At 37.7% G+C, this 25,574-nt stretch overlaps 1 protein-coding gene across 1 annotated transcript in view; it reads right to left on the bottom strand.

The window, feature by feature from the left end:
- The window catches only part of CFLAR (CASP8 and FADD like apoptosis regulator), a 105,559-nt gene extending 82,182 nt beyond the window's left edge, over positions 1-23,377 (bottom strand). Inside the window, exon 1 of the mRNA XM_042949689.1 lies at positions 23,053-23,377. The gene's annotated coding sequence lies outside the window, so the exon portion shown is untranslated. The remainder of the gene's footprint in view (positions 1-23,052) is intronic.
- Between the last annotated feature and the right edge of the window lie 2,197 nt (positions 23,378-25,574).

Below are 25,574 nucleotides of genomic sequence, written 5' to 3'. Positions count from 1 at the left end.
TGGGTTGATAGGAAAAATAAGGGAAGAGGATTAAGGAGTACAAACTTCCAGTTATAAAAGAAATAAGTCTGGACTAAGTACAGCATAAGGAAAATTATTGCAATAACTTTGTATGGTGACAAAAGGTAAATATACTTATGGTGAGCATTTCATAATGTAATTGTCAACTCATTATGTTGTACACCTGAAACAAATATTGTATGTCAACTATAATTCAATTAAAAACAAAAAAATGAAAATATAGAAAATAGTATAAATTAAAATTTCTTCTCTTCCTCTTAATTGGTTTAAAAAGCAATTGTGTAAAGTAATGTAATGGATCATTGTGCCTATAACAGAGAAATTAATATATGTGAAATATATTTGCCAATAATAGCACAAAGGAGGTGGGTAGGAGCAAAGCTATACTGGGATAAGGAAATGACTACAGATGGTAAAGTAATAATTGTACCAATGTATTTTTGAATGTATAACATTAATTGATGTGATATATAACAAAATACCACAAAGGGAGGAAAGAGGGAATAGAGCTATGTAGGAGCAAGATTTCTATATTTCATTGGAACTAGCTAGTATAAATCCCAGCTGCCTCTGGTAAGTTAAGATGTAAATGGTAAACCATAGAGAAATCACTAAAAAATAACTTTAAAAAATATGTTGAAAAATCATTAAAGAAATTAAGATACTACATTAAAAAATATACGCTTAATGCAAAAGGAAGCAGTAAAAGAGATATAAAGGGACAGAAAAGGCATGAGACATATAGAAAACAAAAAGTAAAAGTAAAATGGCACATGCAAATCCAACTGTGTAAATAATAATATTAAATGGAAAAGGGGGCACCTAGGTGGTTCAATCGGTTAAGCATCCGATTCTTGATTTTGATGCAGGTTTATGAGTTTGAGCCCCTCGTTGGGCTCTGCGCTGACACCTATCCTTCTCAAGCTATTCCAAGAAATAGAAAGGGAAGGAAAACTTCCAGACTCATTCTATGAAGCCAGCATTACTTTGATTCCTAAACCAGGCAGAGACCCAGTAAAAAAAGAGAACTACAGGCCAATATCCCTGATGAATATGGATGCAAAAATTCTCAATAAGACACTAGCAAATCGAATTCAACAGCATATAAAAAGAATTATTCACCGTGATCAAGTGGGATTCATTCCTGGGATGCAGGGCTGGTTCAACATTCGCAAATCAATCAACGTGATACATCACATTAATAAAAGAAAAGATAAGAACCATAGGATCCTGTCAATCGATGCAGAAAAGGCCTTTGACAAAATCCAGCACCCTTTCTTAATAAAAACCCTTGAGCAAGTCGGGATAGAAGGAACATACTTAAACATCATAAAAGCCATTTATGAAAAGCCCACAGCTAACATCATCCTCAATGGGGAAAAATTGAGAGCTTTTCCCCTGAGATCAGGAACACGACAGGGATGCCCACTCTCACCGCTGTTGTTTAACATAGTGTTGGAAGTTCTAGTGTCAGCAATCAGACAACAAAAGGAAATCAAAGGCATCCAAATTGGTAAAGATGAAGTCAAGCTTTCGCTTTTTGCAGATGACATGATATTATACATGGAAAATCCGATAGACTCCACAAAAAGTCTGCTAGAACTGATACATGAATTTAGCAAAGTTGCAGGATACAAAATCAATGTACAGAAATCAGTTGCATTCTTATACACTAACAATGAAGCAACAGAAAGACAAATAAAGAAACTGATCCCATTCACAATTGCACCAAGAAGCATAAAATACCTAGGAATAAATCTAACCAAAGATGTAAAAGATCTGTATGCTGAAAACTATAGAAAGCTTATGAAGGTAATTGAAGCAGATATAAGGAAATGGAAAGACATTCCCTGCTCATGGATTGGAAGAATAAATATTGTCAAAATGTCAATACTACCCAAAGCTATCTACACATTCAATGCAATCCCAATCAAAATTGCACCAGCATTCTTCTCAAAGCTAGAACAAGCAATTCTAAAATTCATATGGAAACACAAAATGCCCCGAATAGCCAAAGTAATTTTGAAGAAGACCAAAGCAGGAGGCATCACAATCCCAGACTTTAGCCTCTACTACAAAGCTGTAATCATCAAGACAGCATGGTATTGGCACAAAAACAGACACATAGACCAATGGAATAGAATAGAAACCCCAGAACTAGACCCACAAACATATGGCCAACTCATCTTTGACAAATCAGGAAAGAACATTCAATGGAAAAAAGAGAGTCTCTTTAACAAATGGTGCTGGGAGAACTGGACAGCAACATGCAGAAGGTTGAAACCTGTCAGAAAGACCACTTTCTGACACCATTCACAAAAATAAACTCAAAATGGATAAAGGACCTGAATGTGAGACAGGAAACCATCAAAACCCTAGAGGAGAAAGCAGGAAAAGACCTCTCTGACCTCAGCCGTAGCAATCTCTTACTCGACACATCCCCAAAGGCAAGGGAATTAAAAGCAAAAATGAATTACTGGGACCTTATGAAGATAAAAAGCTTCTGCACAGCAAAGGAAACAACAAACAAAACTAAAAGGCAACCAATGGAATGGGAAAAGATATTTGCAAATGACATATCGGACAAAGGGCTAGTATCCAAAATCTATAAAGAGCTCATCAAACTCCACACCCGAAAAACAAATAACCCAGTGAATAAATGGGCAGAAAACATGAATAGACACTTCTCTAAAGAAGACATCCGGATGGCCAACAGGCACATGAAAAGATGCTCAACGTCTCTCCTCATCAGGGAAATACAAATCAAAACCACACTCAGATATCACCTCATGCCAGTCAGAGTGGGCAAAATGAACAAATCAGGAGACTATAGATGCTGGAGAGGATGTGGAGAAACGGGAACCCTCTTGCACTGTTGGTGGGAATGCAAACTGGTGCAGCCACTCTGGAAAACAGTGTGGAGGTTCCTCAGAAAATTAAAAGTAGACCTACCCTATGACCCAGCAATAGCGCTGCTAGGAATTGACCCAAGGGATACAGGAGTACTGATGCATAGGGGCACTTGTACCCCAATGTTTATAGCAGCACTCTCAACAATAGCTAAATTTTGGAAAGAGCCTAAATGTCCATCAACTGATGAATGGATAAAGAAATTGTGGTTTATATACACAATGGAGTACTACGTGGCAATGAGAAAGAATGAAATATGGCCCTTTGTAGCAACGTGGATGGAACTGGAGAGTGTGATGCTAAGTGAAATAAGCCATACAGAGAAAGACAGATACCATATGTTTCCACTCTTATATGGATCCTGAGAAACTTAACAGAAACCCATGGGGGAGGGGAAGGAAAAAAAAAAAAAAGAGGTTAGAGTGGGAGAGAGCCAAAGCATAAGAGACTGTTAAAAACTGAGAACAAACTGAGGGTTGATGGGGGGGTGGGAGGGAGGGGAGGGTGGGTGATGGGTATTGAGGAGGGCACCTTTTGGGATGAGCACTGGGTGTTGTATGGAAACCAATTTGACAATAAATTTCATATACTGAAAAAATAAAAAAATTAAAAATTAAAATACATCAAAAAATAAGATGGATTGAAAAATGAACAAAAGAATGTGTTAAAACAAGTATAGTAGAATCTAAAACATTTGACCTTTGAACTGTGAAGGTTCACATATGCAGATTTTTTTAGCATACTACTATAAATGTATTTTCTTTTCCCTATGATTTTCTTCATAACATTTTCTTTAGCTTACTTTATTGAAAGAAATCAACAGTTTATGTTATTGGTAAGGCTTCTGGTCAACGGTAGTTAAGTTTTTGATGAGTCAAAAACTTAACTATTAGTAGTTAAGTTTTTGATGAGTCAAAATTTATGCAGATTTCTGACTGCATGGGTGATTGGTACCTCTAATCCCCCGCATTGTTCAAGAGTGAATTGTAGTATAATCTAGTAGTAGGTATATGGGTGTTTACTGTAAAATGATTGAACATTTTTTAAACGAAAGGTTTGGGAAGAAAATATTGTGCTGAGTGAAAGAATCCAGACACACAAAACGTACAAGTATGATTTCTTTTACAGTACATAAAGTACTATATAGTATATATATACTATTTATATGACATTCTAGAACAGAAAAAAACAAATCTCTAGTGACAGAAAGTAAATCAGTGTTTGCCTGAAAGTGTTGATTATAAAGGGGGATAAGAAAAATCCTGGGGTGATGGAAATATTCTGTACACTGGATGGTAGTTACATGGGAGTATATATTTGTCAAAAGTCATTAAACTGTACACCTTAAATAAATGTATTTATTTATGTAAACTACACGTTGATAAAGTTGATTTTAAAACAAACAGGCAGGGGCACCTGGGTGGCTCAGTCATTTAAGTAACTGACTCTTGATTTCAGCTCAGGTCATGGTATCATGGTTCCTGAGAGCGAGCCCCTTGTTGGGCTGTGCACGGATAGTGCTGAGCCTGCTTGGGATTCTCTCTTTCCCCCCCTCTCTCTCTCTGCCCCTTCCATGTGTGTGTATGTGTGCACGCACACTTGTATGCTCTCTCTCAAAAGTAAATAAACTTTTGGGGCACTTCGGTGGCTCATTCGGTTAAGCTTCCAACTTCGACTCAGATCATGATTTCACAGTTCCTTGGTTCAAGCCCTGTGTTGGGCTCTGTGCTGACAGCTCAGAGCCTGGGGCCTACTTTGGATTCTGTGTCTCCCCCTCTTTCTGCCCTTCCCCCACTCCTGCTTTTACTCTCTCTGTCTCTCAAAAATAAATAAAACACTTTAATAAAAATAAATAATAAAATTTTAAAAATAAATAAGTAAAACAAACAAGCAAACAAAAGTGGATGGGAAGCTCTGAGCTTCTAAATGGGTCTAATCCATTCTGATCATCTCACTGGATAATCTGGTTGTGCTATTTCCTTGGGGAACTTCCATTGTCAGTATTTTCATATTTTTCCTTTAGATTGTTCAGATTTAGCAAGAGGAATTTTTTAACCTCTCACCTGCAAAGGAAAGGCCTGGCTGCCAGAGCTTCCAAAGTGGAGAGGGAAAAGATTGTTGAAGTTTCCTAATCCAACAGGCATACCTCATCTTAGTTGGACATATTTGACCTGCCCCCTTCCCCACTTATTGAAACCCTTTCTTCCTTTGCTTAAAGGAGCCCACTCTCTCCAGATGAACCTCCCACATTTCTGGTCATTCCATCTCAGTCTCTTTATAGATAGAGTTCCTTTGCTTTGTTTGCCCCTTAAATATTGACTCTGTCCTTGACCCCCTTCTTTTTGTCAGCCAGGATTCAATTATCTTTTGTTTTAGTGATCACACATCCCTCTACTGTATTTCTTTAGTTTCCTTGTCCATCTGATTTCTCTTATGGTCTGTTAGAGTTCTATCTGTCATCTGCCTTCATGAAGCACTAAAGGAAATGTGTTGAGTACAGAGTATGACAGAGAGAGTCAAGGTCAGAGGAGAGAAAAATAATCAGAGCCTAATGCCACCAACTGGTTCAGTGATGTCCCAGGCCTGGAGGGAGACGCTGACACAGATGTGGCATTTCCGAGTCATACTGCTGCTGTTCCTTACTTGAGATGACCTATTTCCATGCTGTTGCCCCACAGCAAGGAGCCCTTTTGCAACACAAAGCAAATGTTCAGACACTCTGGTTTTCCTTTCTTTTTGACTGAACATTAAAAATAAAATGTTAGGAAAGAAATCATTGTGCTAATGGCAAGAAGTCAGACATTGAAGAGTACATACTGCTTTAGTACGTAACACTGAATTTAGAAATAGGGCTGTTTCCCCATGGCTCAGGGCAGACTCCAGTGGAGAAGCTATCACGCACATATCCCCTCCTAGAGCCTGCAAAGATATTTTGACAAGGGGAGCTACCATTTGAAAATAGGCATGCAGTACATGGTAGCTACTATTTTATCATGGGAATATTAATATGCTGTTTATACAGATCAATTCATGTTATTCTCTGCAGAACCATTATCCTCATTTTATTACTGAAAAAAACTGAGGGTTATAGAGGCAGAATAATTAAGTAACCAGAGGTTAAAGTCATGTAGGTAATAATTGGAAGAGCTTGGGTTCAAAAGCAGGGAGTCCAACTCTAGAGCCCTATCAGAGAGACCTGTTGACTAGTGTTAACTAGAAGTAGCTATATTGAGAATAGAATGCCCCTCACTCCCACTCCATATAGAGATACTGCTACTACTGATCATTTTATTGTCTCTATAGTTTTGTCTTTTCTAGAATGTCAGAGAGTTGGAATCATATGTAGCCTTTTCAGATGGGGTTCCTTAACTTAGTAATATGCATTTAAGGTTCCTCCATGTCTTTTCATGACCACAGTTTATTTACCCATATGTCTACTGAAGAACACTTTGTTGCTTCCAAGTTTTAGCAATTATGAATAAAGCTGTTTAGACATCTATGTGCAGGTTTTCATGTGGATGTAAATTTTCAACTCCTTTGAGTAAATACCAAGAAGAAGGATTTATGGATTGTATGGCAAGAATATGCTTGGTTTTATAAGAAACTGTAGAGAGACAGGTCCTAAAGGTGCAGTGACGAGAGAATTAGAAAGCAGGGGGCTAAGACTCTCCAGGAGCCGAAGCCATCGGTCCCCTGGCTCAATCCTCTTTTATTTTTGCAAACTGTCTGATGACAGCAAGCACATACAACATAGTATATGGCATTTTGACAAGTCATGCACCTGCAGTGTATTCCATACTGGGTCATGAGTACATCTGGCACCAGAAAAAAACATTCTTATCCCCAGGCCTAGCACCTGTATGATGTCCTTCTGGAGAGAACGAGCAGTCTGGGCAGCCTTCCATCCTGGGAATGAAACTGCTTTCAGTTTCTTGCTGCTCTGTCCCTTTCCTTCAGGACATTCTTATGGTGCCTCCAGCTTCTTGTTCTCCAACAAGAAACTACCAAACTTTTCCCAAAGTGCTGGTATTTTGTATTCCCATCAGCAATGTATGAGAGTTTCTGTTGCTCCACATCCTTGCCAACATTTGGTGTAAAGAGAGTGTAGTGATATCTCATTGTTATTTTAATTTGCATTTCCCTGATGACATATGTTGTGGAACATCTTTTCATATACTTATTTGCCATCTGTATGTCTTCTTCGGTGAGATGTCCATGAAGGTCTTTGGCCCATTTTTTTAAAATTTAGTTTTTTATAATTACATCCAACTCAGTTAGCATGTAGTGCAATAATGATTTAAGGAGTAGAATCCAGTGATTCATCACCTACATATAACACCCAGTGCTCATCCCAGCAAGGGTCCTCCTTCATGCCTCTTCCCCATTTAGCCCATCCCCCCACCCAAAACATCTCCAGCAACCCTCAGTTTAGTTCTCTGTATTTAAGAGTCTCTTATGTTTTGTCTCCCTCCCTGTTTTTATATTATTTTTGCTTCCCTTCCCTTATGTACATCAGTTTTGTATTTTAAATTCCACCTATGAGTGAAGTCATTTGATATTTGTCTTTCTCTGACTAATTTCACTTAACATAATACACTCTAGTTCCATCCACGTTATTGCAAATGCCAAGATTTCATTCTTGATCACCAAGTAATATTCCATTCTTTATCCATTCATCAGTTGATGGACATTTGGGCTCTTTCCATACCTTGGCTATTGTCAATAACACTGCTATAAACATTGGGGTCCGTGTGTCCTTTCAAAACACACCGGTATCCTCTGGATAAATACCTAGTAGTGCAATTGCTGGGTCATGGTGTAGTTCTATTTTTAAGTTTTTGAGGAACCTCCACATTTTTTTCCAGAGTGGCTGCAGCAGTTTGCATTCTCACCAGCAGTGCAAAAGGGTTCCTCTTTCTCTGCATCCTCGCCAACATCTATTGTTGCCTGAGTTGTTATTTTAGCCATTCTGACAGGTGTGAAGTGGTATCTCATTATGGTTTTGATTTGTTTTTCCCTAATGATGAGAGATGTTGAGCATTTTTCTACATGTCTGTTAGCTATCTGGATGTCTTCTTTGGAAAAGTGTCTATTCATGTCTTCTGCCCATTTCTTCACTGGATTATTTGATTTTTGGGTGTTGAGTTTGTTAAGTTCTTTATAGATTTTGGATACTAACTCTTTATCTGATATATCATTTGCAAATATCTTCTCCCATTCTGTTGGTTGCCTTTTAGTTTTGCTGATTATTTCCTTCACCATGCAGAATATTTTATCTTTTTTTTTTTTTAATTTTGTTTCAACGTTTTTTATTTATTTTTGGGACAGAGAGAGACAGAGCATGAACGGGGGAGGGGCAGAGAGAGAGGGAGACACAGAATCGGAAACAGGCTCCAGACTCCGAGCCATCAGCCCAGAGCCTGACGCGGGGCTCGAACTCACGGACCGCGAGATCGTGACCTGGCTGAAGTTGGATGCTTAACCGACTGCGCCACCCAGGCGCCCCCAGAATATTTTATCTTGATGAGGTCCCAATAGTTCATTTTTGCTTTTGTTTCCCTTGCCTCCAGAGACATGTTGAGTAAGAAATTGCTGCAGCCAAGATCAAAGAGGTTTTTGCCTGCTTTTTCCTCAAGGATTCTGATGGCTTCCTGTCTTACATTGAGGTCTTTCATCCATTTTGAGTTTATTTTTGTGTATGGTTCATTCTTCTGCATGTCGCTGTCCAGTTCTCCCAGCACCACTTGCTGAAGAGACTGTCTTTATTCCATTGGATATTCTTTCCTGCTTTGTCAAAGATTAGTTGGCTATACATTTGTGAGTCCATCTCTGGGCTTTCTTTTCTGTTCCATTGATCTGTGTGTCTGTTTTTGTGCCAGTCCCATACTGTCTTGATGACTACAGCTTTGTAATAGATCTTGAAGTCTGGTATTGTGATGCCTCCAGGCTTGGTTTCCTTTTTCAGGATTGCTTTGCCTATTCGGGGTCTTTTCTGGTTCCATAGAAATTTTAGGATTGTTTGTTCTAGCTCTGTGAATAATGTTGGTGTTATTTTGATAGGGATTGCTTTGAATATGTAGATTGCTTTGAGTAGTATCGAAATTTTAATAATATTTGCTCTTCCAATCCATGGACATGGAACATTTTCCCATTTTTTTGAGTCTTATTCAATTTCTTTCTATAATTTTCAGTGTATAGATTTTTCATGTCTTTGGTTAGGTTTATTCCTAGGTATTTTGGTGCAATTGTAAATGTGATTGATTCTTTGATTTCTCTTTCTGCCACTTCATCATTGGTGAATAGAAATGCAACTGATTTCTGTGCATTGATTTTTATATCCTGCAACTTTGTGGAATCCATGTATCATGGATTCATGTATCTAGCAGTTTTTTGGTGGAATTTCATGGGTTTTCTACATAGAGTATCATGTCATCTGCAAAGACTGAAAGTTTGACTTCCTCCTTGCTGATTTGGATGCCTATTATTTCTTTGTGTTTTCTGATTGCTGAGGCTAAGATTTCCAATACTACATTAAGTAACAGTGGTGAGAGTGGACATCCTTGTTGTGATCCTGACCTTAGGGGAAAGCTCTCAGTTTTTCCCCATTGAGGATATTACCGGTGGGTCCTTTGTATGTGGCTTTTATGATCTTGGGGTATGGTCTTTCTATCCCTACTTTCTTGAGGGTTTTTATCAAGGAAGGATGCTGTATTTTGTCAAATGCTTTCTCTGAATCTATTGAGAGGATCATGTGATTCTTATTCTTTTATTAATGTGATGTATCACATTTGCGGATATTGAACCAGCTCTGCATCCCAGGTATAAATCCCACTTGATCATGGTGAATAATTCATTTAATGTATTGTTGGATCCAGTTGTCTAGTTGAGAATGTTTGCATCCATATTCATCAGGGAAATTGGTCTGTAGTTCTCCTTTTTATGAGGGTCTCTGTCTGGCTTTGGAACAAGGTAATGCTGGCCTTGTAGAATGAGTTTGGAAGTTTTCCTTCTATTTATATTTTATGGAACTACTTCAAAAGATTAGGTGTTAACTCTTCTTTAAATTTCTGGTAGAATTCCCCTGGAAAGCCATCCGACCCTGTACTCTTGTTTTTGGGGAGATTTTTTTTATTACTAATTCAATTTCTTTACTGGTTATGGGTCTGTTCAAGTTTCCTATTTTTTTCTGTTTCAGTTTTAGTAGTTTATATGTTTCTAGGAATTTGTTCATTTCCTCCAGGTTGCCCAATTTATTGGTATATAACTGCTCATAATATTCTCTTATTACTGTTTTTATTTCTGCTGTGTTGGTTGTGATCTCTCCTCTTTCGTTCTTGATTTTATTTATTTGGGTCCTTTCCTTTTTCTTTTTGATCAGTCTGGCTAGGGGGTTATCAATTTTGTTAATTCTTTCAAAGAACCATCTCCTGGCTTCATTGATCTGTTCTATTGTGTTTTGGTTTTTGGTTTTTTTTGTTGTTTTTTTTTTTTGATATCATTGATTTCTGCTCTAATCTTTATTATTTCCCATCGTCTGCTGGTTTGGGGCTTTATTTGCTGTTTTTTACCTCCCAGCTCTTTAAGGTGTCAGGATAGGTTGTGTATCTGAGACCTTTCTTCCTTCTTTAGGAAGGCCTGATTGCTGTATACTTTCCTCTTATGACTGCCTTTGTTGCATACCAGAGTTTTGGGGCTGTCGTGTTATCATTTTTATTGACTTCCATGTATTTTTTAATTTCCTCTTCAATTTCTTGGTTAACCCATTCATTCTTAGTAAGATGTTCTTTAATCTCCAAGTATTCATGGTCTTTCCAAATTTTTCTTGTGGTTGATTTTGAGTTTCATAGCCTTATGGTCTGAAAATATGTGTGGTATGATCTCAATCTTTTTGTACTTGTTGAGGGCTGATTTGTGTCCCAGTATGTGATCTATTCTGGAGAATGTTCTATGTGCACTCGAGAAGAATGTGTATTCTGCTGCTTTCAGATGAAATGTTCTGAGTATAGCTGTTAAGTCCATCCAGTCCAGTGTGTCATTTCAAAGCCATTGTTTCCCTATTGATTTTCTGCTTAGATGATCTGTCCATAGCTATAAGTGGGTTGTTGAAGTCCTCTACTATCATGGCATTATTATCAATGAGTTTCTTTCTGTTTGTGATTAATCGATTTATATATTTGAGTGTTTCACACTGGGGGCATAAATGTTTACCACTGTTAGGTCTTCTTGGTGTATAGACCCATTATTATGATGTAATGCCCTTCTTCATCTCTTATTACAGTCTTTACTTTAAAATCTAGTTTGTCTGATATGAGTATGGCTACTCCAGCTTTCTTTTGGTGACCATTAGCATGATAGATGGTTCTCCATCCCCTTATTTTCAATCTGAAGGTGACTTTAGGTCCTAAATGGGTCTCTTGTAAACAGCAGATAAATGTTTGCTTTCTTATCCATTCTGTTACCCTATGTGTTTTGATTGGAGGGTTTAGTCCATTGACATTTAGAGAGAGCACTGAAAGATATGAATTTCGTGTCATTGTGTTGCCTGTAGTGTTGGAGTTTCTGGTGGTGTTCTCTAGTCCTTTCTAGTCTTGTTTGCTTCTGGTCTATTTTATTTTGTTTCATCTTTTCTCCCCTCAGAGAGTCCCCCTTAAAATTTCTTGCCAGGCTGGTTTAGTGGTCATGAACTCCTTTAGTTTTTGTTTTTCTGGGAAACTCTTTAACTCTCCTTCTATTTTGAATGACAGCCTTGCTGGATAAAGAATTCTTGGCTGCATATTTTTTCTGATTCAGCACATTGAATATATCCTGCCACTCCTTTCTGGGCTGCCTAGTTTCTGTGGATAGGTCTGCTGCAAACCTGATCTCTCTTCCCCTATAGGTTAAGGACTCTTTTCCCTTGCTGCTTTCATAATTCTTTCCTTGTCTGTGTATTTGATGAATTTGACTACGATATGCCTTGTTGAGTGTCAGTTTTTGTTGAATCTAATGGGAGTTCTCTGTGCTACTTGGATTTTGATGTCTGTTTTTCCCCAGATTAGGAAAGTTTTCTGCTATTACTTGCTCATAAAATCTTCTACCCCTTTTCCTCTCTCTTTATCTTCCAGGACTCCTATAATTCGGATGTTATTCCTTTCTAATAAGTCACTGAGTTCTTCTCTAATTCTTGTATCATGCTCTTTCGCCTTAGTTTCCCTCTTTTTTCTGCTTCATTATTCTCCATAATTTTGTCTTCTATATCACTGATTCACTGCTCTGCTTCGTCCATCATTGCCCCTGTTGCATCCATTCAAGATTGCATCTTGGTTATAGCGTTTTTAATTTCATCCTGACCCGATTTTACTTCTTTTATCTCCATAGAAAGGTACTCTATGCTTTTTTCAACCCCATCTAGCATTCTTATTATCGTGATTCTAAATTTTATTTCAGACATCTTGCTTATATCTGCGTTGATTAAGCCCCTGGCTGTCAATTCTTCCTGTTCTTTCTTTTGGGGTGAATTCCTTCATTTTGTCATTTTGGAGGAAGAAAAATAACTAATAAAAAAATAATAAAATAAAATAAAATAAAATAAAATAAAATAAAATAAAATAAAATAAAATAAAATAATAAAATAAAATAGGGGCACCTGGATGGCTCAGTCAGTTAATCATCTGACTTCGGCTCAAGTCATGATCTCACAGTTTGTGGGTTCAAGCCTCACATCATTATCTGTGCACAGAAAAAGGAGTGGCAGAATATATTCAATGAGCTGAATTGGAAAAATATGCAGCCAAGAATTCTTTATCCAGCAAGGCTGTCATTCAAAACAGAAGGAGAGATAAAGAGTTTCCCAGATAAACAAAACCTAAAGGAGTTTGTGACCACCAAAGCAGCCCTGCTTCAGATTCTGTGTCTTCCTCTCTCTCTGCCCCTCCTGTTTGCACTCTGTCTCTCTCTCTCTCTCTCAAAAATAAACAAACATTAAAAAAAGTAAAGCCTAAAACAACATAAAAAATCAAATAAAGAAAACTAGATCCTAGGTGTGTTTTGGTCTGGTTGTTGAAGGAAGCTTAATAGGATAGAGAAAAAAGGGAAAGAAAAAAAAAGGAAAAAAGTGAGAAAAAGTTTAAAAATTTAAAAAAGACTTTAAAAAATGTATACAATAGAATAAAATGAAATGAAGAAACTGAAAAAGAATTTTAAAATTTTACACAAAATAAAAAATATAGTAAAAAGAATTTTTTAAAAATTTTTACAGGAAAATAAAAATAAATTTTTCTCTTTCTGTATCCAAGAAAAGGAAAAGAAAGGAGAAAAAGAGAAAAACAAAACAATGTAAACAAAAGCAAACAAAACAAAACAGAGCAAAATGACAAATAGATGAACCAGCAAACAGACTGAAAACAGACTGAAAACTGAGTTACATCCTGTTTTCCCTATAACTGAAACTATGAAGCACTCTATACTCTGTACAGGAGAGACTTGTGGTCGTCCTCTACAGCATGCACTTGGAAGGTGCATTTGGGTGGGGCTTTGTGTAACAGCTCTGTTCTCCACTGGGTGGCATTGCTTAGCTTACTGGAGTGGATCAGTGTGGTGAGCGTGCATGTTTATGCACCTGAGTGGGATAGCTGAAAATGGCATCACCCAGCTTCCTATTTCTGTCACAGGAACTCTGTGCTCTCACCGGCCTGCAATCATGCACCTCTCCTTTGTCTCAGGCTTCCATCTACTCCCTACTTCTTCACTGTCCATGTCCACCTGTCAGGCAGCACCTCCATCCTGAATTTTATCTCAGATGGGGCTGTGTTTCCAAACCCCTCACTTCTGAGAACCCTGTGGCTTGGATCCAGTCCAACCCTCTGAGGCAGGGTCTTGTTGAGCAATGGCCAGGTGCTGGCTTGCCCCAGAGAATGTTCATGCAATTGTGTAGTGGCAGAGGTTCAGAGATTATGGCAATTCACAACACACAGATGGCACCAGGTTTCACCTCACTCTGGCATCTTTGTTCCAATACCAACAAACATGGCTGTTCTCTGGGGTCCTGAGACATGGGCTGTTCCCCATGTCCGCTGGGACCTTTGTTTGTGGGGAAGCTTCTCCCCATGTGATCTACAGACCCGTCGGTCCTCACTGCCTGCTCCTGGGGATTCTCCCTTCCTCCCCACCAGAGCACTGCCAGGTAGTGAGCTCTGGAATTTCTAACTCTGCACTCCCATGTTTATAGAATCTTAATGGTATTGAAACCCTCTCCTTTCTCCCTGTCAATGTTTTTGGGGAGCAGATTTCTTGTTCAGTCCCTTGTAAGGGTTTCCCCTTTTTCTCTTTACCTCCAGCTACTTTCAGGGGGAGTGCTTTCCCTGTATTCTCCCATTGTGCTGCATTCTTCCCCCTTTCTCTGTCCTCTCTCTGCAAAAACAGCTCCCTACCCTCCACAGCTTCTCTCTCCCCCAGCTCACTTCTTCACACCATGTACCTGCTGAGTTCTGCAGCTCAGGTTATGTAGATTATTGTGTTAATCCTCAGATCAATTTCCTAGGTGTGCACAATGGTTTGGTACCAATCTAGCTGCATTTCAGGAAGGAGGGAAACTGAGAACTTCCATGCTGCTCTGCCATCTTGGCCCCACCCCTCTCAGGACCACACCCATTTTTAAATGAGATTGTTTTCTTATTGAGTTTTAAGATTTCTTTTTATATTTTGAATTTTTAAAAATTTTTTAACATTTATTCATTTTTGAGAGAGAGAGACAGAGAGACAGAGAATGAGCAGGAGAGGGGCAGAGAGAGACACACACACAGAATCTGAAGCAGACTCCTGTGCTGATAGCTCAGAGCCTGACATGGGGCTCAAACTGGGAATGGCAAGATCATGACCTGAGCCTAAATCAGACACTTAACTGAATGAGCCACCCAGTCGCCCCTCTTTTTCTATTTTGTATATAACAGTCCTTTATCAGATATATCTTTGCAAATATTTTCTCACAGTCTGTGACTTCTCTCTTGATATTGTCTGTCACAGAGCAGAAACTTTTCATTTAAATGAAGTTCATCTTATCATTTATTTATTTCATAAATTTTGCCTGTGGTCTCATATCTAAAAATGATTGCCAAACCCAGGTGTGCTTAGGTTTTATCTGATGTTATCTTCTAGGAGTTTTATAATTTTGCATTTTAAATTTAAGTCCCTGGTCCATCTTGAGTTAATTTTGTGAACGGTGTAAAATCTGTGTTTAGATTAAATTTTTTTTGCATATGTATGTCCAATTGTTCCAGCACCATCTGTTGAAGAGACTGTCTTTGCTCTATTGCATTATGCTTGGTCCTTTGTCAAAAATCAGTTGACTATATTTATGAGGGTCTATTTCTGTGCCCTCCATTCTGTTATGCTGATCTATTTGTCTATTGCCAATACCATATTATATTGATTACTGTGGCTTTATAGTAAGTCTTGGAGTCATAACATCAGTCCCCCAACTCTGTTCTTCTTCAATATTATGTTGGCTATTCTGGGTCTTTTGCCTCTCCATATGAACTTTAGAATCAGCTTGTCAATATCCATAAAGTAATTTGCTGGGATTTTGCTTGAAATTGCACTGAGTCTGTGGATCAAGTTAGGATTGGTTTAGTTTTGGAGAGGATTTATAAATATTGGGGGACAGGAGGCAGAAGAATTATTGTGGAGATATAGAGATAATAAATAAGTTAGTAATAATCAGCTACAGACAAATAAATGGAGGGATTTTAACACAGGCTGTATATTAGATGATATAATATATTTCCATTAAATTTCTTGGGTGTGATGGTGGTATTACAATCATGTAGGAAAATGTTCTTGTTCATAGGAGATAAATACTGAAGAATTTAGGGATAAAGTATTGTGCCTGCAAGTTACTTTCAAATGGGTTAGCAAAGTGTGTGTGTGTGCACAGACGCCCATGTGTCTGAAGGTTTAGAAAGACAGAAATAACAAATGTGGCTAATGTTACCACTGGGGACTCTAGATGAAGTGTGTGTGTGTGTGTGTGTGTGTGTGCGCGCGCACGCGCGCATGTGCACGTGTGTGTATTCTTTAAACTTTTCTGTTTTTCAGACTTGAAATATTTGAAAATTAAAAGTTGGGAAAATATCTGTATGAGATTCTGATATTCTACCAATTGTATTTGGAATGCAATACAAGATATTTCATACACATCATTTTGTTTTAAAATGTTGTATTGAGTTTGGGGGAGAATATAAATATAAACATTTCCTACACAAATATTAGTCACAAAACACCATATCAAGGGAAAAATATATTCTTCTGAAGTTTGGATATTAAAAAGCAAGATACATTCTACTGGGAAGACAGGAACCAGTGAGGTGTTTTGCAGGGTGTCACTGTATATATTTATTTCTTTTCTTATTTATTATCATCCTTTGTGACTAACCTTTAAGATCCATGAACCAGGGACCAAGACTCTTGTTTCTCACTGTACATCCAGCACTTAGTACAGTGCTTGGCTCATAGTAGGTCCCTGTATTAGCTGGGTAACACTCACTGTGTTAACAAAGTAGCCCAAAAATAGTAGTAGTTTAATATAATAGAAATTTCTTTTGTCATCACCTACCTAAACAATGCAGGTATTCCTGGCAGGCAGCTAACAGTGATTTCAGGGAATGAAACGCTTCATGTTTTGGCTTCATCATTCCCAAGAGATTTGTTATCCTCAGCATTCAGTCAGCAGAAGGGGAAAGAGTGTGAAGAAGGCATACCTGCTTCTTAAAATCCTGTCATAGAAATGACACATCTCATTTTCACATACATTCCATTAGTGAAAACTAAACATATGGCCATACTGAGAAGCAATATGTGTATGTGTATGGGTAGAGGGTAGGGGTGTCTGGAAAACCCTTGTCCCTGAGCTGGCAGCCACTTCCCAAGGACAAGTCTATAATATGGAAAGACAGTGAATTTTGGTAGACTGTTAGCCATCTCTATCATAGTGTTCAAATGTTTGTTGAATGGATGAATAATGTTTCTGAGACTGCCTTATTCTTTGCAAATATAATATCTTGTAAATCTTAAGATGGGGAGAAGTTCAGATGCAGTTCATAACAACCACTGGTGGTTCTGTTCACTTTATAAATTCTTCTTTGGCAAGATGTAGTAACAAGGCCTACAGTACCCCCTTGTCTGAAACAACTTAAAAACCAGATCAACAAAATATATGAAACAACAGTTTTCAGACATTGAACATCAAACAGTGCAGGACAGTGATCTTTGAGAGAGGTGAGCCCTATGATTCTCCTAGATTCCTGCCTGGAAAGATTTTCCAGGTTGTGGCACAGGGACAGAGAACTCAGGTAACACCTAGTCATCTCCTTAAATTGAGGAGACACAGTCCTAGGAGGCTAAGTGGCTAGAGTTTGCAGAGCATAGTATCAGAGGTGAGAGTAATGAACAGAGAGACAGCTCTAAGGATCTTCACGGGGTCCCCCTTAAATATCCAGCTAACTATTAATCAGTGTGCATGAGGGAAGAAACCATCCAAGTGTGGGGGGAAACTACCCAAAAGAAGCAGAGGAAACAATTCTCAAAGTTCATCCAGGGCCAAGAATGATTCAAGTTTGCACCAGACAGTGGAAAATCTTATAATTCATGGATCACTGAGTAGTGGAGGAAAATCAGCCCTACACTCAAAGCTACTCTAGATTCATATAACTTAAGAGCAAGACTGAAAAAGATTCAACTGTTTATAAATAATTTGCATCTCAGGACAAAGCTCAAATTTACTTATAAGAATACAAAAATATCTAGCACCCAACAAGCTAAAGTTCACAATGCCTGACATTTAATTTAAAAATTACAAAAATGCAAAGAACCAGGAAAATACAACCCATAATGAGGACAGCCATCAATTAATAGAATCAATGAATCCCAACTACAAGAAATATGATAAAACTACACAAAATAACATGATAAATTTCTTACAACCAGTGAGATGCCTGTGGATATGACTAACCTGTCAATTTGTCCCATAACTTTCCCTTAGGACAGGACCTGACTGAGCTAACAACATAATATTTCTAGAACATTGCCAGAATATGAAATTTAGTGTCTCCTCCATTCTAGACCTTAAATGAATCAGATCGGCCCTAAAATGTGAGATCCAGCCTCAGATAATACCAGCTGTCACCAGCTTTCATCTAGACAGCTTCCATTTTACTGCTCAGAATTCTTCCATTTATTTTCTTTGCCTGCCTGGATTGGTGGTCCCCTTGAATTTTAATCTATGCTCACATCCTTTTAACTTGCACAATTCATTTGGACAGGATTTTTTGGCTTTGGCTTTCAACACTCTTCCAGACCTGATTTGGTAAATGTCCTCTGCCCCTCAGGACCAGATAGGCTAACCACCATTCCTATCAGGAAAATGAAAATTTTCCAGGAAATTTGAAAAAACATATCTTAAAATTTCTCATCACAAGAAAAAAAACTGTGTAAGGTAATGGATGTTAACAAAATTTTTCTGGTAATCATTTTGCAATGTATACATATATTAAATCATTATATTATACACTTAAAATAAATATGATGTTGTATATCAATTATATCTCAATTGAAAAAAATTTCTGGGGCACCTGGGTGGCTCAGTTGGTTATGCGCCCAACTCTCAGTTTTGGCTCAGGTCATGATCTCACGGTTCATAAGTTCAAGCCCCACATCGGGCTCTGTGCTGACAGCATGGAGCCTGCTTTGGATTCTCTGTCTCCCTTTCTCTCTGCCCCTTCCTTGTTCACACATGCCCTCTCTCTCTCAAAAATAAATAAACATTAAAAAATTCTTTTTAATTTTTCCAAATATAATTTAAACTTTCTGACTATGTGGCCAAACTCTAGGTAATGTTGGCATCTATCTGGGTATTATGAAAGTTTTATCAAGTTGAAAGCTGAGAATTTCAATCATATTTGTTATTAAATCTGGAGCCTTAATTGAAATGTGCCTTCACATCAACTATGCTTTATGAGAAATAGTTCATATTCTTACTGCCTCAATCAAAATTAAGCAATAATTACTAGTGCTATTGACACAAATGCTAACTCTATAAGATGCTTTATATAAATAAAGTTCAATAAAGTATTTTTGGACATCTTCTGTATTACTGCAAAAACTAATTTTTGTTGGATTGTTTGCTTTAATAGCTGTCATTAAAAAATTAACCTAGATACATGGATTTCTGATCATATTGCTCTTTGTTAAAAACACTTGGTCATGCTTCTGCTATATAAACAATGCTTAAGTATCTATATAGAGTCATATGTGGCTTATATGTATAACCCTAAAATAAACCAGAATGGGTAGTGCAGCTTTAGTAGTCCCAAAGAAGGCTAAGATAAAAGAAGTTCTGGAACACAACTTTATTTTTATTTTGGTAGACATTTGGTTCCAGTAAGACAAGGAGTGAAAAGGAATGTGGGAAATCAGAGAATATAGACTATAGCCTGGGGCTGCAACAAGTTGCTAGATGGTGAGCTTTGGAACTCTTATGGCACTGCAGCTAAACCTATGTGATTTGTGGCTTAGCGAATAGATAAAACTATGTATAAGAAGTTTAAATGGGTGCCTGGATGGCTCATTTGGTTAAATGTCCCGACTAATTTTTTTTTAATTTTTTTAATGTTTATTTTTGAGAGAGAGACAGAGCGCAAGTGGGGGAGGGGCAGAGAGAGAGGGTGACACAGAATCTGAAGTGGGCTGCAAGCTCTGAGCTGTCAGTACAAAGCCCCATGTGGGGTTCGAACCCATGAACCACGAGATTATGACTTGAGCTGAAGTCAGATGCTCAATTTACTGAGCCACCCAGGTGCCCCTAAGTGTCCTGACTCTTGATTTCAACTCAGGTCATGATCTCATGATCGTTAAGACCAAGCGCCGTGTGGGGCTCTGTGCTGGGTGTGGAGCCTGCTTACGATTCTCTCTCTCTCCCTCTCACACTGCCCCTCCCCAGCTTACTCTCTCTCTCTCTCTCTCTCTCTCTCTCTCTCTCTCTCTCTCTTTCCATCAAAAAAAAAAGAAGTTTCAATGAGAATTTATACTCTTCATTTAAAAAGCAAAATTGATGAATAGACATTTTTTTAAATTTTTTTTTTTAACGTTTATTTATTTTTGAGACAGAGACAGAGCATGAACGGGGGAGGCTCAGAGAGAGAGGGAAACAGAATCTGAAACAGGCTCCAGGCTCTGAGCAGTCAGCACAGAGCCCGACGCGGGGCTCGAACTCACGGACTGCGAGATCGTGACCTGAGCCGAAGTCGGACACTTAACCGACTGAGCCACCCAGGCGCCCCAAATAGACATTTTTTAAAGAAAACATATAGGTACATGAAAAGATGCCCAACATTGCTAAATCATCAGGGAAATGCAAATAAAAACCACAATGATATGTCACCTCATATCTGTCAGACTATTATCAAAAAGACTAAAGGTAATAAGTGTTGGTGAGGTGTGGAGAAAAGGGAACCCATTTACACTGTTGGTGGGAATATAAATTGGTGCAGCCACTATGGAAAACAGTATGGAGATTTCCTCAAAAAACTACAAGTAGAACTACCATATAATCCAGCAATTCTCCTTGTATTTATCCAAAGAAAATGAAAACACAACTTGAAAAGATATCTGCACCCCCATGTTCATTGCAGCATTATTTACAATAGCCAAGATGTGGAAACAAACTAAGTGTCCATTAGCAGGTAAATGGTTAAAGAAGATGTGGTGTGTGTGTGTGTGTGTGTGTGTGTGTACTTAAGTAATTAAATAATTCACTAAATATTTAAGTGAATGAATAGAATACAAAGAAAAGAAACTGAAATGTCTGCCTCTTTTGTTGTTGCAACTCCATGGACCTCCTTGACTTGGAGCTTGGAGAAAGGTTGGGCAAGAATGCCCCATTATTTGCACTCAGGAGTTCTTTTCCTTGTAATTTTGACAAAACAAAACAAATGACCAATGTGTTGAAGGAGTAATGTTTATTGTGTGCAATGGCCATAGAATAATTGGTTGCATTCAGCAGAAATTGGTCACAACCTCTGATGGTATTTGTATCACCAACTCAACAAATAAGAAAAGGTTATACAGCATGTGTCAAAAAGCTTAGGCCTAACTCAGTTCTAATATCCTTGCCATGGGTTTGGGGAAGGGCCATCCAATCCCAGAATACATGCCCAGGTCACCGTCACAACTTTTTTGTAAATAAGGTCAGTTTTCTGATAGGCAGTTGGAATCCTGGAAGCCTCTTAGACATTGGAAAATATAGGAGTCTCCCCAATTCTTCATTCCCTAAACATTTATAGATTCATAAATGAAGTGTTTATCTGTGACAAATCATTTCTGTCACCTCACTTATATTTTTAGACATCTAATGAGTTTATTCATTCAACAGACACTTCCTAAACACCTATCACATAGGTATAGTCCCTGTCTTCAAGGAGGCCATAGTTTAATAAGGGAGTCGGACAAGGAAATGAATAATTATGATGCATTATAAGTGCTATAATAAAAGTATGTACAGGGTTTAGGCTATAAAAGATTTCATTCATTTTCTTATAAATGTAGAAATTGATAGATTAGACTTATAATTGCTGATTAACCCAAATCAAATATAAGGAAGCATTTACAGATAATGAATTAAGGAATTAATACCTTGAGTTTAATCCCTGTATTGTAAATATATGAATTGTGACATGTTTCCTTGTTAGAACTTATCTAGCATCTACAGATACAGTTTCAGTTTTAATTATATGTTTCATTAGAAAGTCTGGTCTGCATATAAGATATAATTCTAAGACTGTATATCTGTGTTAAACCCTCATGCTTTAGTATTATGTTACTATGACATGGGATTCCCAGGTCCAGATGCTACCACCACCTGTGAACCTGATTCTTTCTCAGTAAAATGATGCCACCTGCACTGACACAGGCATTCTTTATTTTTAGGACAGTTATTGCTATGGTTATTATGAACCACAAAGTTGGCCTTCAGTACTATGTTCCTGAATAGTCAGTATTTCCCATGGAAATTTTGTAGCAAGAGAATAAATGAAATAAAATATATCATACATACAGCACAAGAATAGCTATAACCACACAACATTCACTTAATTGTTGTATTCATTTAAATGTATAATGCAGGGGCACCTAGCTAGCTCAGTTGGAGATGTGTACACTTGATCTCTGAGTTGTGAGTTCAAGCCCCACGGTGGGTGTAGAGATTACTTAAATAAATAAAACAAATATAAAAGTTTTTAAAACATGTATAGTGCAAATTTTTTTCCAATCTCTTTGCTCTTTTACAATAAGGTAAAAATGTCTGACTAATTTAATTTTTCCCCTAAATTTTAATTTAAATTCTATTAGTTAACATTTTAAATAACTAAATTTAGAAGGATGTTTGGCTTATTACCAACTCAGCAGGAAAATGTAGGTTTAATGCTCTTATTATTTCCAAATTCAGTTTGGGAACTGAGTAATTAAAATTAGCATAGGTGGAACATATGGTACTAAATGCTTTATTTATAATGAGATTTAATTAATTTACAAATACTCTAATTGGTAAAAATCCAAAAGCAAAATTGTGGAGGCTCATAAAGCCTGGCTAGTTAAGATTTAAGAAAGGAATGTTTGCATTGTTAGTAGTGGACAAGGGTGGGGGTGGTGGGGTGCGGTATGGCTCCCAATCAAATAGGAGGAGGTAGGAGATTGTCCCCGTCCATAGGAACTTTAGGAGGAGCTTCCTTAGAGAAAGCAATTGTAGGATCAGTAGATTGTTCAGTATGTAAAGGGACTAAGGCTGCTCTAATTACTCCCCACATCGTAAAGGGAAGATTACCTTGTTCATGACATCTTTTAAAATTTTTACCAACTCTCTCCCTTACTTCAAGGTCTAGAGTTCCTCTATCAGGAAACCAAGGATTGTTTTCAGTAACACTTTTTAAAAGGCTCTGAAGTTGAGCCTCAGTAACCGTTGCTCTGCTAGCTTTTAACAGCTGTCAGAGAACTTTGATGTAATGTTTTTGTTCAGCAGAGTTCTGTTCCATCTTAAGAAACCCAAGCCCGAACAATGCCCTGGAAATCAGATAACCTAAGCACGCTTGGATGACTTACTGCTCAGTAGTTTCAGTTTGCCTTCTTCAAGGGTTCCGCCGTCAAATCGTCGCTGCCACGAACCTGGTCGGGGTCACCAAATGCTGGATTTGACCAGTAAACCCTGGGGCGACAAATGACATTACTCCAGACTCCTGAATCCGTGAAAGGAGAAAATGAGGAGACCAATCGTTCTAGTGGCCATGGTCCCAAGCAAAGCTCAGTCTCCGGTTTTTATTGACAATCTTATTAGTACTTCTTAAAGGGTGCAGGGGAAAGGAACGTGTAGTTTCAAAGCAGGAGCAAAGCATAATCACAAATTATCGGGCGATAAGTACAATCAGGGTAGTGACTTACAGGCTGGTGAGCCGAGCCGAACGTGAGGGGGCAGTGTATAGTCAGAGGAAGGGAATTGTTTTACTATTTTAGATTAAGCATTTACAGAGTGGGAAAGAAAACATGCTGATCCACAAGCAAGGTCTGGCTGTTTTCAGCCTTGACATTTCAAAGGAGACCCGGTTTTCCTGGTCTGCTTTGCTGCTTCTCAACCAGCCGTTTCCCAGGCTGCAAACATTCCTCTCTTAATTCTTAGCCAGCCAGGCACTACAAGCCTCCAGACAAAATATTTCTTTTTAACTATAACTTGCTTTGAAGAGCATTGTTTGGAACATTATTAAAACTAATTCTTAGAGTGCCTGGCTGGCTCAGTCGGTAGAGCATGAACTCTTGATCTTAGGGTTGTTGGAACCCTATGTTGGGGATAGAGTTTGCTTTAAAAAAAAAAAAAAGTACTCTTTTAGCTTTAAAACACAGAATGAAAATGTATGACTTTTCCAAATGGCACAAAACCTGATTTACTTTTTTTTTTTTCTGATTTACTTTTTAAGTGTACATAGTGTTCTTATTTTGTAATAGATTCCCAGAAACATAAGACTTTAGCAATGACCAAAATTCTTTTCAGTTTTGTAATTTGAGGCCACATTTCAAAAGTTACTTCATTTTTTTTTTTTTTTTGCATGTGAAATTAAACAGAAAAATACACAGACTTAAGACAAGGGTTTTTGTCTTTTTAAAAAATAGCTATAAAGCTATGTTTTAAATTATGTGTATGAAAGATAATTCAATCTAAGACAATATATCGCATTTACCAATTTAATCTTTATCTGAGTTTGCATTTTGAATATAGTTTATTATATGTATAATATTTATAATATTTAATAATATAATACAACATAACAAAATATTAATATGTACTTTTATATATAACATAATATATAAAATTAAGGTAAAACTTCTCTTTGAAGTAGATCCTTTCTGATAGAGTCATTGGCAAGTAAATGCAATTTCCATTAGGTGTTCTAGTCTTTTAGTTTCTGAAGCTGATTTTCCAACCTAAAACAACAAAAAATTGTTTTTATGTTTATCTATAAATTTTGAGAGAGAGAGAGCAGAGAGGGGAGGGGTAGAGAGAGAGGAAGAGAGAGAATCCAATCCCCATGCGGGGCTGGAACCCATGAACCGGGAGATCATGACCTGAGCCAAAACCAAGAGTCATACACTTAACTACCTGAGCCACCCAAGCATCCCACAAAAATCTTTTTTTTTAATTATTTATTTTTTTTCACAAAAATCTTTTTGAAGCCAAAAAACCCAAAACACAAACAAATTTCCAAACCCTCTCCCCACTACCTCACAAATTGTTGTTGGAGGTAAACCAGAACTCACTGAGGATTCCACTCTTATTAGCATAGCATTTGAATTTGAATACCTGGCAACTTTGGGGATTTTGAGGACCCACAAGGATTATATCAAATTTTGAAACTCCTGTTGCCAACTGAATGACAGGTACCATGAATAACATTTAATTTTTGTTGTATACTACCTGGGTTTTATGTTATAAACTATAAATTGAAAAAAATGCTTTAAAAATTTTAGTGAGTTTTTTGAATGCTATTAAAACAATTTTCCTTATTGTTTATTTTCTGAGAGATAAAGAGACAGAGCATGATTGGGGGAGGAGCAGAAGGAGACACAGAATCCAAAGCAGGCTCCACACTCTGAGCTGTCAGCACAGAGGCTCAACCCCATGAACCATAAAATCATGACCTCAGCCAAAGTCAGATGCTCAACCTACTGAACCACCCAGGAGCCCCTGAATGCTATTTTTTAATAACAACACTCTTATGAGGAGAAATCACATTAAATTCCAATCTTTGTCTTAGCATTTTATATGTAATATGTAAATATTATCATCTATGTGCATTCAACATACACAAACAGGGGTGCCTGTGTGGTTCAGTTGGGTGTCAGACTCAGGTAGTGATCTCATGGTTCATGAGTTGGATCCCCATGTCAGGCTCCCTGCCATCAGAGCAGAACCTGCTTCAGATTCTCTTTCCCCCCCTTCTATGCCCCTCTCCTACTCACTCTCAAGCACGCTTTCTCTCTCTCTGTCAAAAATATCATAAATATTAAAAAAATACACAAACATGGAAGTTAAAGGTAAGACAAAGATTAAACATATTTCAAAATATTTGCTTATC

The sequence above is a fragment of the Panthera leo genome, chromosome C1, assembly GCF_018350215.1.
Source record: "Panthera leo isolate Ple1 chromosome C1, P.leo_Ple1_pat1.1, whole genome shotgun sequence".
Taxonomy (NCBI): Eukaryota; Metazoa; Chordata; class Mammalia; order Carnivora; family Felidae; genus Panthera; species Panthera leo.
This window is presented reverse-complemented; position numbering and strand designations above follow the sequence as displayed.